The following is a 13,068-nucleotide window of genomic DNA, read 5'->3' as shown; positions in this document are numbered from 1 at the left end:
GATATCACTATCTCTATGGGAATGATAGCCCGAGCAGTGGGGTGTGCTTTATTTCAATTCTTCGTGGATCAACTGATTATACTCTGTCGTCTTTTGAACCTGTTATTGTAAGTCAAGTGATTCTTTATAAGTGACAGCTCGGACAAAGGAGCGAGCAGGGCCGAGCAGGTCGAAAGGAAGTGGCCATATGGACTTGGAGAAAAGGCACTTTCTCCCCAAGAGAATGGGGGTGGCAGTCGCCTTTTAACCCTCGAGCCGCCGGCCCCTCCTGGGCCGTGGAGGCAGGGAACCGGGCTGCGCTCCTGGGACCGCCCTGGGGCTCTCTGCGGTGCCCAGCCGAGGTGAGCCTTGATGATGGCGGCCAGGCCCGGGGCGCCCCTTCCAGGCCGGGAGACCCGAGGCGCCCGCGGTCCTCCGAGGCCGTGCGTCTCCAAAGGGCCGCGATCCAGGCGGCCTGGGGGCCCTCGGCGGATGCGCACGGAGGCCGCCGAGGTTTTCCGTAGCCCGGCAAGCCGGAGCGGGCCTCACTACCCACCCGCTGGAGGCCGAGCCCCACAGCGTGAGCCCTGCACAGGGTTAGGGCGAGGGGTTCGCCGGCGCCCCCTGTCGGCGCCCATGCGCTCTACATTCCCCGAGGACTCGTGCCGGCTGCCTGGGGGCGGCTGGAAGACCTCCCTGGGCAGTGCTTGTTGGGGTGGGAGTCAAAGGTGGGCGGGAGGTTTAGACAATGAGCAGAGGTCTGGCGTCCTCCAAAGGCCGAAACGTGACGCCTGCAGGCGTCCCACTAAAGCATCGCGTGTCCCCCCGTAGATTCTCCCCACTCCGCGTGTTTGGTGGTCACTTCCAGTTTGTGGCTCTCCGATCCCTTTTCCTTTGTCCGGGATTTCTCGGCCTCCCCATCCTTCTCTCCTGGCTCTGGTCCTGACCCGCCAGCCTCTCCTCACTGACTCTCTCTCCCCCTCCTTCTCAAACTCTGGAGTATTTCTCACTGCCCCTGCCCAGCCTGGCCAGAGCTGGAACCCTGTGGCTGGATTTTAAGCAAAGACTCCCACGGTCCCCCCCCCCCCCCAATTTCTGCATCCAGGAGTCCTGCCCTCACCAATCCTCACAGCCCTCTGGATGGACAGCCACCCCACAAACACACACACACACACACATGAGGGTACCCTGACCAGGGCTTTCCACTCCTGCAGTATCTTCCTCAAGGTGGTGCCAGCCTTTCGATTTCTTGAAACTGATGAAAGTCATTGGCAGCCTGGGCTGGTGAGTTAGGCGGGTGGTGGCGTGAGTGAAAATCGAGGTGGTAAGATCAGTTCTTTGGTGACTCCTGGAGCAGCTCAGAAGCAAGGCCGGGAGGAGCTGTGCCGGGCTGGAGCCGCTCGGCACCTGGCCTCTCCAGGTGCCCCCTGCGACAGCAGTACTTCTCACAACAGTAGATTGGTTCTGACCTCTTTCATTAGGTCCTCAAAAGTGACAGTGATCGATACAGTGTTACCCAACCACTACTTGGGAGTTGCACTTCCTGTGACGACAGCACCCGTTTTATTTTTGATTCTGTATTGCTCTTCTTTTCCCCTCACTCTCCTCTGTTGCTCATAACTCTGCCTCCCCCATAGGATCAACAGATTAAAAACTAGCCACTGAGACTGCCGTTACCTGTGCCCAAAAGAGCGAAGCACAAGGGAAAGCATCCAAAGAGGGCGCTTGGGCTCTGGAGAGGAGGGGTCGAGCAGGACATTGTGAACAGAGGGCCCAGGTACCCCCCACCCCAGACCTCAGTTTCACCATTGTACAAAGATAACCTCCAAGGATCTGTAAAGTATGATCACAGAGAGGCAGTGCTTCCAGGAGAACCTGGAAATCCAGGTAGCCTCCTTCAGGTCCACCTCCTTCAAGCAGAAGAAAGAGGCTGGGATCTGTAGAGACCTATGCATTTGGTGGGGAGTTGGTCTGGATGCCTCCAGGGTCCCATCTGGATTCTCATGGAGCTTCCCGGCTTCTCAGTTTCAGGTGGCCCAGAAGGCCATCACCTCTGCCTGCATGCTCTCCTTTACTCAGGGGAAGCCTGCCTGGCCCTCAAGAATGAGCTTGCCTTCTCCTGGACAAAGGGTTTTCCCTGCTGCTGAGGGTAGCGTCTCTCTCCACAGAGGGCCCGGAGCAGCCTTCTCAGCCATGGACATCTCAGGAAGAATGGGCCTTCGAAGACGCCCCGAGAGCAGAGTCCAGAGGGTTCCCTTAGAGCTGGGAGAGGTGATCCTAAATAAGAAGAAATTGGGAAGAATCTGACCTACATGGCTATTCTGCCATGAACCATTTGTCCCTAGCCATGGAACCTCTGGGCAAAGGCCAGTCAGGCCAATCGTTACCTCTTCCAGCATCCCCTTTCAAGCACACCCTTTAAAGACCCAGAGTCTTCCACAAGTTCCCCAAAATGTCATGCATCTCTTCTGGCTTTTCCAACAGAGGGAAGAAGTCAGCAGGGTAACATCTCTCTGTCCCAACAGCAGCCCCTGCTTTCCTTTCCACCTCTCAGAGCATCTGGGTGGAGCTCCTGCCTCCGGAACAAGCCAATCAGTGCATCTTATCTCTCTGGACACTGTGATTGGTTCAGGAATAGGCATGTGCCCTAAGCTGGTCCAATCAGAGTGAAGCTTGGTTTTTTTGTTTTTTTGTTTTTTAATGTAAGCACCAGTGGGGAGGTCTCCATCACACACCAAGAGAGGAGAGCAGGGAGCTTGAGGAGACCCCCAAGAAGCCTGAGAATGGTGCCAACACAGCAGGTAGCACAGCACACAGGGGAAAATGGTCCTGCTTGCATTGTTTAAGTCCTAAATCCAGCCACACCTGAAGCCAAGCCCGCCCCTACATCTGTCCATTTTGAGAGCTGATAACTTTCCTTTGGTAACTTAATTCAGTTTGCTTTGGGTTTCTGTCACTTGCCACAGATGAGGCCTGAGACACTTACCACCTGACAGGAAATGAGAAACGCCTGGAGCGGGGACCAGAGAGCTCAAAAACGAGGCTGGGGCAAGGGACAAAAAACAAAAGCAGGGACCCTGATGCTCTTCCCAGCAAAGGGCAGCCAGAGAACTTGCCAGAATTCTCCTAAAGCTACCGGTGTGCCTTGCTCTGTGTAATAGCTCTGTTCCAGAAAAGATGTTTTTAAACTGAGGTTTAGTAAATTGAAGCTCATTTACTGCTCTGAGAGAGCTGGTTATTTAAGGCATCTCAACAGACGTCTTTTATAAAGTAAATGGTCTTGTTCTGAAATAACAAATTAGTGATGATTTATTTATAATTATAATTTTCCTACCTCAGATATATATTTTAAAGGAGGACCAACCTGGATGTCTTCATGGTGTCTTCATGTAAGTTAAAGGCCGAGAAAATTGGCTGGGCACTGTTGGATAAAATTACAGCTCTGCATTCGTGCTCCTCTGCAAGACTGAGGAGCTGGAACTTCCTGGGTAGATACTGGGGCCATGGGCTTTGGGCCCTACAGTTATCTGCAGATTTGAGTTAAGTTTGAGGGAGCAGGGAGCCATAAAGTGAGTAGACTTTCTGGCCTGAATGTGGCCTGTCGTTGCCTGCACAGGAGGAGTCGATTAAATAGCCCATAATCTCTAAATTTGGGGGGCTTTTGAGACTACAAATTAAAACACAAAGTATTGAGTTATGAAATACAACTACTGGTGGGGATTCAAGAGCTAGTTTCCTTAAGATGTGGATGAATTTACTACTCCCCTCCCACAGTGTAAATGTGTCCACCGTGCGGCATGCAGCTATCACCTGGCCCCGTTGGTCAAAGTTCCAATTTCCAGCTCTGATTTTCCCTTGGGAAGAAGCGCAAATTTTGTTTGCCACTAGAAACAAAAGGGACCAGATATTGAAAAGATATAGTTTTTCAGAAAATGTTATAGCTAGCGTTTTCCTCATACGTGTGACCTTGTCCATATAGGTCAGATAGAATTATCAAGAATGATCCCCACGGTTCGCCTGGGTAAATACTGAGGTTTAGCACATCTGCAAAGGAAGCAACTGGGACACAAATGAGAATGACGGAGTCAAGGCAAAAAATTAGCTCCTTGCCTCTGGCCAACACTCAGAGGCCTGCGTGAGGCTCCTGGGCCTGCCCCGGACACAGACCGCGGGGCTCAGGGGGGCCAGCAGCCGGCAGGGCTGGAGGTGGGCCTGGGAATTACCATCACTGTGGAGGCTTGCTGTAAATCTTGATTCCTCCAAAGGGCTGAGCAGAGTCTCGTGGATCTTGAGGAATCAGAAAGAGAAGACAGGGGAGGGAAATGTGCTGAGAGTCAAATGTGTGTTGATGGTGCCAGGTTCCAAGAGGGCAATGAAGTCAAATCCGATGGTGCGGTGCCGGGAGAGAAGAGGAGCAGCTCGGAAGGGGGTGCTCTAGGCCTGAAGAGTCTCTGACAGCCCATGTCTGCACTTGCACCCAGGGTTCCTGAGCGCTCTTGAATCCCAGGAGGGCTCCAGAATCCTCGAGGGTGCTCTGCAGCCTGCGTGTGGGAAGGTTGGCTGGCAGAGTGGAGATGGGGGGCTGGCACCTAAGGGTGTGGGAAGGCAAGTACGAAACACGCTGGTGACTGAGGACACATTTGTTCCTTTGGGTGAGAGTTTGAGACAGTTATGTCCACCTCAACTTGTCCAGCCCTCCTCCAGCTCTGGGGGTCCCAATTGGTGGACTACCCAAGGCTACAGTTGCCCACTCTGGGGGCCATCTGAGGGTTTGCTTGTGAGAGGCCCCTCCCTTCCCAAGGCTGGGATGTTGAGGAGGGCAGACTCAAGCCTGCCTGCCGCCCAGCCCAGCCCCTGACACAGCCCAGGGCATCAGGGCATGCTGACGGAAGGGCTCGAGAAATTAGTGCTGACACTTAAATAATTCATACTGTGTGTCAGGGCTGTTTCAACCTTTATTGACTGAATGAATGAAGGAATGAGTGAATGAATACATGAACAGCATTGCTTAAAATGTGTTGCCACCACTAGAAATTAGTAGCAACTTTCAGAATTAATGGTTAGTTTTTCTGATAGAAAGTAACCCTAATGCACACTGCAGAATGATTAGAAAACAGAAATGTACAAGGAAGACAATTGTATCTCCCTTCGTCTCACCCGGTTAGCCCTTTGTGTTTTTCCTTCTAAGCATTTTTCTGTGCATATCTATTTTTTTTTACAAACTTTGAATCATTCTGTATAAACAATTTTGTGCCCTGCTTTTATTCTCTAACCTTGTAGCACAAGGTATTTCCCAACGTCATTAAATCTTCTTTGAAAACATGATTTCATCGCTACATAATGTTCCATCAAATGGCTACAACATAATTTCTTTAAACATCTCTTCCTTTGGAACATCTGAGCTGTTCCGCATTTTGGTTCTCTCAGGAGCCTTGGAGAGAGGCTTGTGGTGGTTAAACCCTGTTTGCACCACTGCTCATTTTCTTGGGGTCAGTTGACTGAGGTGAAAATACTGGGTGAGTGGGTATGGAAGGTTTGAGGCTCCTCATAGGCATTGCCAACGTTCTCTTCAAAAAGGCCCACCCCCTCTCCCCGGACGTGTGCTGCACACGCAGGTCTCTCCCTGCCTTTTGCCCATCTCTGCGCAGGGCTTTACGGCTTATCTCACAGACTCATAAAAGGCTGTTAACCCTTGGGCCGTCACATTTGGTACAAATAGGTTGGCCGCCTAATTCTGATCATGGTGTGCAACTGTCAGCAGCTTCCTGTTGGCCCCAGGCTCACCTCTCACCTCTAGGGAGCCCCAGATAAGTCCCTCAGTCCCCACCAGGGGACAAACAAGACCTTCTTGGCCTCAAAAGAAACACTGTATCTCTTTAGCTCCTCAGATGGACTGTGTGTCCAGGGGAGCAGCACGTCCAGCCACTGGTAGTGAGATATGGTCATCGCAGGAGCCTGGTCCAACCCTGATACCAGCTGTCCACTCGGAAGCTCTGCTCCCAGATCCCCCCTCCCCTTGCTCACTCCAGGGTTATTTGTGCTGTTGGTGATGATTTTTCTCTTGCTCCAAAGGAGAAGAGGGGAGGAATGCAGGCTCTGGGACCAGACCACCTGGGTTCAAATCCCAGCTCCACCACTTTAGAACCAACCATGTGACCTTAGGCAAGTTACTTAACCCCTCTGCCTTAACCTCCACATCTGAAAAATGTGCCCTCCTTCATGGGCTCCTCTGGAGAGCTCAGTGAGTTAGCACTTAGCGCAATGCCTGGTACAGAGGCAGCGCTCACTTACGCGAGTCAGTGATACGTGAATTTTTTGTATGCACTTTTTCATTAAAGAAGAATGAGAATAGGACTTAGTGTCCCACACTATTTGGTTTAGTGGCTCAGCGCCATAGAGACATTTTGGAGGCATCCGCTTCCGGAGCACCAGGAAAGCGCTGCGCCTGGCTCATGCCTGCCCAGGGAACTGTCGGCCTCGGTCCGGCCTTCTGTGAACAGGCCCTTCTGCAGAGGGTGTCGCTCTGAACGTGAGCACAGAAGCCCCTGCACATTGTCCAGAGAGCTTCCTGTCGGCAGAAGGTCAGATCTGAGTCTGTGGGTCCAGGGTGGCCACACTCCAAACCCCCAGCCAGTGCCTTCACCCCGTCTTCCCGAATCTCCACCCAGCTTTTGTCCCAAATGCCTTCCCCGAGCAGGTGGCCCCAGGAACTCAGACACGGAGGGAGCTGCTCATCTTCTGTTGCAGTGGGCATTGGTGGGCCACACATTTTTAAAACAACTGGATTTTGTGGCTCCGTTTAATCTGGGCTCACTCCTGCCCTTTGCCTCTCTTCTCTAATGTCTATGGAATGCTTGCGGCCCTGGGCGGGTATTTTATGAATTACTTATTCATCTTTTTACAAGTGTGGCAGTGGAGCTGGCTTCTTAAGGCTGACTGGGGGAAACACAGTCGCTAATATAAGAAAGTCTGCTTTTCCAGCTGCGCTAGTCAGTGAAATCACTAGCATAGCTAGAAGTTGACGAAACAATCAGGTTACGCCTACGTGCCCCTAAACAGCCAGATCCCCATAGCACTGCCCTTGTGGCTACTGCCTGCAGCTTGGGCTGTGATGCCCACACTAGGAATCATTTGGGACAGAACCCACCCAGATAGTCCATGAAGCCAGATGCAACTATTTTCCAGCTTTATTGACATGTAATTAACATATAACATTGTGCAAGTTGAAGGTGTACAATGTGACGATTTGATGCACGTATGCATTGTGAAATGCTTACCACAATTAGGTTAGTTAACGCATCCTTAGCCTCACAGGATGACCATTTCGTTGTTGTTGTTGTGCTGAGAACATTAAAGCTCTAGCGCTCTCGAGCACACAATACAGCACTGACAATAGCCAGCAGGCTGCACACTAGACCCCAGAATTTATCCATCAGATGCAACCTCTGCAGCTAAGGGCCAGTGCGTCAGCCCCTGAGATGTGGCTGTTGTAGCCTGCCTGGCCTTTGTGGTGAGTGCTGGGAAAGACAGGGTTGTCTGGAGGACAGAAGTGGCACTTCTACCACTTAGAAGTGCCAGGCCCGACGGGAAGCACCCCAGACGAGGACCAAGGAATGAATTTCCCTCTGTGCCCCCAAAGGCAGTGCAGCCAGCACAGCGGGAGGCAGCTACAGAGTCGCATGCCCCGACGGACCCACGAAAGGACACAGTGTATGCTGGATAGATACTGTGGCTGGCTTTCCCACCACCTTCCAGAATGTGTTCTTTTTCTTTATGAAATGCAACACATCAGAGCTGACATTCTGGAAGTTAATCCGAAGAGGAAAAGGTTTTTTAAAGATTATCTCTTAAGGATCAACCTTGCACCTCCGGGACTTGAAATAAGTCACAATTCAAGAGTTTGAAAATGAAATTTACATCACGAGTCCTTGACCTTGTGAGTGTGGTCGCTGGCCGATGGACGGCGGTTTTTAGGGAGTGGCGGGCCGCCAGTATGAGAAACACTTGGGCAAGAAGTGTGGGCTCAGGACCGGGGAATGTGAGAGAGAAGGTGGGATTTGCCGGCCAGGGGGTCCCACAGGGGTGGTAGGGTACAGCAAAGGGCCACACACACGACCTAGGAGGGACTCGGTGTCCTTTGTGTGGTGCACGCCTAGCTCCGTGCCAGGCCCTGTGGAGACAAGGATAGTGGAATCAGGTGCAGTTCTTGCCCTGGTGCTGGGGTCCACTGCGCATGGCCTCAGCCTGCGTGTCAGCCTTAACTCAGGAGCCCTCCAAGGCCCAGGTGGGTCTTGCCCTCTCTGCAGCCTCAGCAGCGAGCACAGGGCTGTCCCCTCGCAGAGACTCGGCACCTGGTTCCCGAGTGGGTGAGTGAGTGAGTGAATGACTGCATATTTCCACATGCCACAAATGCCAGAGTTAGGTGGAAGAGGAGAGCTTTATAATTTGTGAAACTCTGCATTAATCAAAATTGTATGTTTAATTTGACAGCATATGGAAAAAGCAGAGTACAACTTTATTTTCACGCCAATCCCTATTTTATACGCGCACATATGAACATACTCTTACCAAAGACGAGCGTACGATCTGTGACACGCGCTGTGGACCAACCAGAGGACCAGCACATTAACGCCGGGAGGGTCCCCTTGCAGCCTCTTTGCTCTGCCTATTTCATGCATGCTTATTTGGTACATCCGTATTGTGCCAAGAACAGGTATGGGAGGAAATTCACCCAGATATTAATGGAGATTCTGGATGGTGGGATTATAGCTGATTTAACTTTCATTCTTGATAAATTACAGCATTTCCTAAATTTCATATAATAGGCACATCAACAAATCTCTTAACTGAACAAAATACCCATAATTCAGATTTGGGGAAGGTTGGGACAGGGGGTCATGCGGGTAGGGAGGCCCCTGCACTGGGTATGTTAGGGCAAAGCTGTGAAGGACTTTCACTGGCCAAGCGCTGGGGGTGAGGGGTGAGTCTGGCCGCTCTGTGGGTCCTGCGCACCCGCCGCCCACCAAGCCCAGCCTGGAGCAGTGCCTGACAGGCTCAGCAGGCAGGGCCGGCGTGTCCTGGAAAGGAGGCAAGGCTTGTTCTCTGCTGAACGATTTCTAATCCTTCCTCAGGTAACCAGCACCTCAGCCCAAGCATCCCTCCCTTGCACAGTCTCTTGGAGCTTGTCAAGGACTTCTTCATCCGCTTTCTCATTCCTGCCTCACAACAGCCAGGACGGTGATGGATTGTCACCACTTTACTGCTGCAGAAACTAGAGCTCTGGGAAGATATGCACGTAAGAGGTGAGCCCCTACTTGCTCTGCATACCTGTTTTCCAGACTTGTGCACTTCCCACTGGCCTGCACTGCCTTAATCCTGACCCGCCTCTCTGGCTAAGCATGCCAAGCTCGAGGGAAGAAGGGGTAAGGAGCAGCTGACTTGGTCTAGAAGGCTTTCAAGGACTTACCCACAGTTCACCTCTCTGTGGTAGAGAGAAGGCGAGTGCCTCGGAGGTCCTGCCAAGCCCACAGGCTCACCAACAGCTGTGCCATCCTACATGGCAGGGCACATGCGTGCCTGTGGGTAGACATGGTGAGCCACAGGAAACATCCTCAGAACCGTGCAGCTGGGGGACAGCCTTGTCCATATCAGGTTCTGTGCTGGATTCTGCCATTTGCCACTTTGAATCTGCTGTCTCCCCTTCTCCACCCCACTCTGGGCCCAGGGAGGCCGACCTCTGTGGACTCCCTCCCCCAATCCCCTTGTCCTCTGGCTTGGAGATGAGTTCACAGTGGGAGGCACCAGCAAGAGACTGGATGGGTGGCTGGAGGAAAGAGAGCTTGGGGTGGCCCTCCCCACGCCCGGCAGCCAGGGCAGGGCAGTGTCGGGCTCCTCTCGCTGTGCCATCACTCCGGTGGGCTGTCTCCCCCCTCCCCAGACTCTCCCTGTCTTCGGGGCCTCTGTTCCCTCCCTTTGCCACATGGAGTCCTTGTCAAGTAGTGGCCCTGTCCTCACAGCTAAGGGCACAGGAGGAGTACAGTGGCTTCCGGAGCTGCTGGGCGCTTCCCCATCCTTTGTGAGTTCTCTGCGCCCTGCTCACACCTCTGTGAGTAGCCTCTGCCTCAGAGCCCCTCTAGTGCGCCCTTGGCTGTGCATCTTTTCCTCCTGATTCTGGCTTTACTCAGGCTCCGGCTGAATCACCACCTGCTGGTGTGTCAAGTCAGGCCTCTGTGGTCTCTCCCGGGCCTCAGCTTCCTAATCTTCCCAATGGGGGAGAAGCAGCCAACATGCTTCACTTGTTAAAAACAAAGATCAGAAGAAGCGCGGTCTTTTGAAAAGGTTGACAAATTCCAGTGTCCGCAGGAGTCTTAGGAGTTGGGGGTCAGTTGCTCAGGAATTTCCTGACCCCTCTGAGGAAGAGCAGTTACTTTCCAAGCTGTCACCTGCCTTCTCCGAAGTATGGCTGTGCATCAATGAGAAGCGCAAGGATGAGTGGCCTAAGCAGCGCGGCCAGAGTCTCAGGTTCCTGCGCTGAGCTCAGGCCGGTCGGATGCTCAGTCAGAGCAGATGAAGACTGACTTTACGTGGGATTCCAACAGGCCTGGAGTCCTGCTTTCTGGTCCACAGGCAGTTAGAAACAGTAATCGGGAGAGAGAGGACTGCCAGAGACGACCACACCACAAGAGCGGGAACTGGGGGCTGACTGTGAGGAAGAACCCAGAAATCTCTAGGAAGTAGGCCGTGATTCTGGAGGAAGCTCCACGCTGCAAGGCCATTAGCAGAGGGCGGCCGCCCCGCACCCCTCCGAGCCCCGAGGGCTGCATCGCCTCCGCTCGCAGCTCGCATCTGAGGTTCGGAGCAGCAACCCTGAGCCATTACGGAAAGGTTAATGGCGTTCCACATTCTCCAAGAAAGAAAGGAGGGAAGTGTGCGCCGCATCTTAGAAATATTTCTGTCTGAAAACGCTACATGAAAATAATTTACGGCTCTTTCTGGAAAACTCAGCTGTTACAATCGCATTCCCTGTGGGTCCCAGATGGGTGAGGTTTCAGTGTTACTGGAAGTATCCACGCTTGCAGGCAGTCAGCATTTATTGAGTGCCTGCTGAATGCTGAGCACTCCACTAGGAAACAGGGAAGCAGGACACTAGGGAGGAAAGGGCCGGGCCGTGTCTTCAGGGGCGCAAGGAGGCCCATTTTCATGGTGGATGAGCAGCAAGACGTCCAGCTTCTCCGTCTTCCTGAGCAAGGCTGCACTGCTGGGCCCCGCGCACCGGGCGCCTGCTGCCTCCACGGCTATTCCTGCGCAGCGGGCAAGACCAGCCACCTCGACCAGGAGCCCCCACCAGCTGGGCACCCCAGTCTGTGCCCCTCTCTGGGGTCTGTTTTTATTATAAATATTTCATTGTTTAGGAGTTTGGGTTTTAGCTGATATACAGCATTTGGCAGAGTTCCTCTCCAGCATTTGGTAATAATTCCATACCAAATGCTAGGGAGAAAGCCTCCCAAATGGAACCGTGTCAAGCCGAGGCTCTTTAAAAACTGGAGCCCGAGGAAGTCACTGCATCTGCGCGTCCCTGGCGCGGGCCGCGGCCGCCACCGTGGAGAGGAAGGCGTGGAACACAGACCCCCTTCAGACTCCCGGCCCTGTGCACAGGCTCGCTCTCCTGTCACCCACCTCTGGACAGGCCAGGCCTGGAGCCCCCGGGGATGTTAAGCAGGCCGTACACATGACAGGTGTTCTGTAAACATTGCTGGGTTGGATTCTATGACGTAAAATTAAAACGTGCCCATCCGTTTTCCAGAATGTGACCTCTGTGTGCTTGCTCTGCCCCCCACCTTTGACTGTTCCATGTTTCCTTTAGAAGAAAATGAAAGTTTCCTGACACCCCCTCCCCCTGCCTGGGTCCATACGCCCATGGCTCTGTGACCCTCGCTAGCAAGGTCATGACCCTGTGTAAGTCAGGGCTGATGATAGCCCCTCGTGAGCTGCTGGTGAGGACTGACTGTGTAGCCCATGCGGACTGCTCGTGCACAGGCTGCGTGTGATGGACATGTGCTCCGGGCCTGACTGAGCACTCGCTCTGTGCCAGGAGACTTACGTGACCATCTCCCCTCAGGACTGTTTGACAGAACAGCGGAGGCTTCCTGCCCAGACCCTCCCTGGCTCTCCTCCCTGAGAGGTGAGTGGCCAGTGAGCCCAGGCCACTGCGGCTGAATGCCTGCCCCTTCCACTCCCTCTCGTCCAGCCCAGAGGTGCCCGTGGACCCACTGCCAAGGCTAGAGGGGAACCTCCCTGCTGGTGTTCAGGCCACCTTCCCCTCTAGGTGTTGGCTCCTGAATGATGCGCATTCTCAAGGCCCAGGACAGGGCAGGAAGCAGCCACAGGCAACACGGTCCATACAATCTCCAGAATCCTTGAGGAACCACTGGAGTCTCTTCAGTACATGCCCTTTTGACCTGAATAATTATTTTTTTCTCTCTCTCTCCTTTTTTATTTTTTTGGCTGTGATGTGTCCTGTTGTGGATTTTTTTTTTTTAAATCCTGCTTGGGACTCTCTGACTCTGGATTCTGAGGATTCATGTCTTTCATCAATACTGGAAAATTTTTATCCATTATCTCTCCAGAAATAGCCTCTTTCTCCTCTCTCCGTTCTATAGTGTAATTCTGGAGGTATTACATGCTCTGGGAGGTGTCAGACCTCCTGGTGGAGGTTTTAGGATTGGGCTCCACTCTATCCTCCAGGTCCCCCAACTTCTCATATTTCCAGCTCTTTATCTTTCTGTGCTGCCTTCCATGTAATTTCTTCAGTTGCATCTTCTGCTTGACAAATTTCTTGTACTGCCTCAGCGGATGTCTGCTTCTCACAGCCAATTCTCCTCTGACTAGAAGGTAAGCATTCACCTTGGGAGAGCACCTGAATGTGGAATTTGGCAAAGCATCACTCTTGGGCCCTCCAGCTCAGAGCCCACCCTGACGTGGTCCTTGTGCCAACCTCCTCACTCAGCGATATCCCCACAGGTTCCTCCTCTCCACTCTATGGTTCTGGAGGTATTAACAAACTTCTGGAGAGACCAGACCTCCTAACAG

The sequence above is a fragment of the Equus przewalskii genome, chromosome 9 (assembly GCF_037783145.1).
Source record: "Equus przewalskii isolate Varuska chromosome 9, EquPr2, whole genome shotgun sequence".
NCBI classification, from domain to species: domain Eukaryota; kingdom Metazoa; phylum Chordata; class Mammalia; order Perissodactyla; family Equidae; genus Equus; species Equus przewalskii.
Note: the sequence above shows the minus strand (reverse complement) of the source record.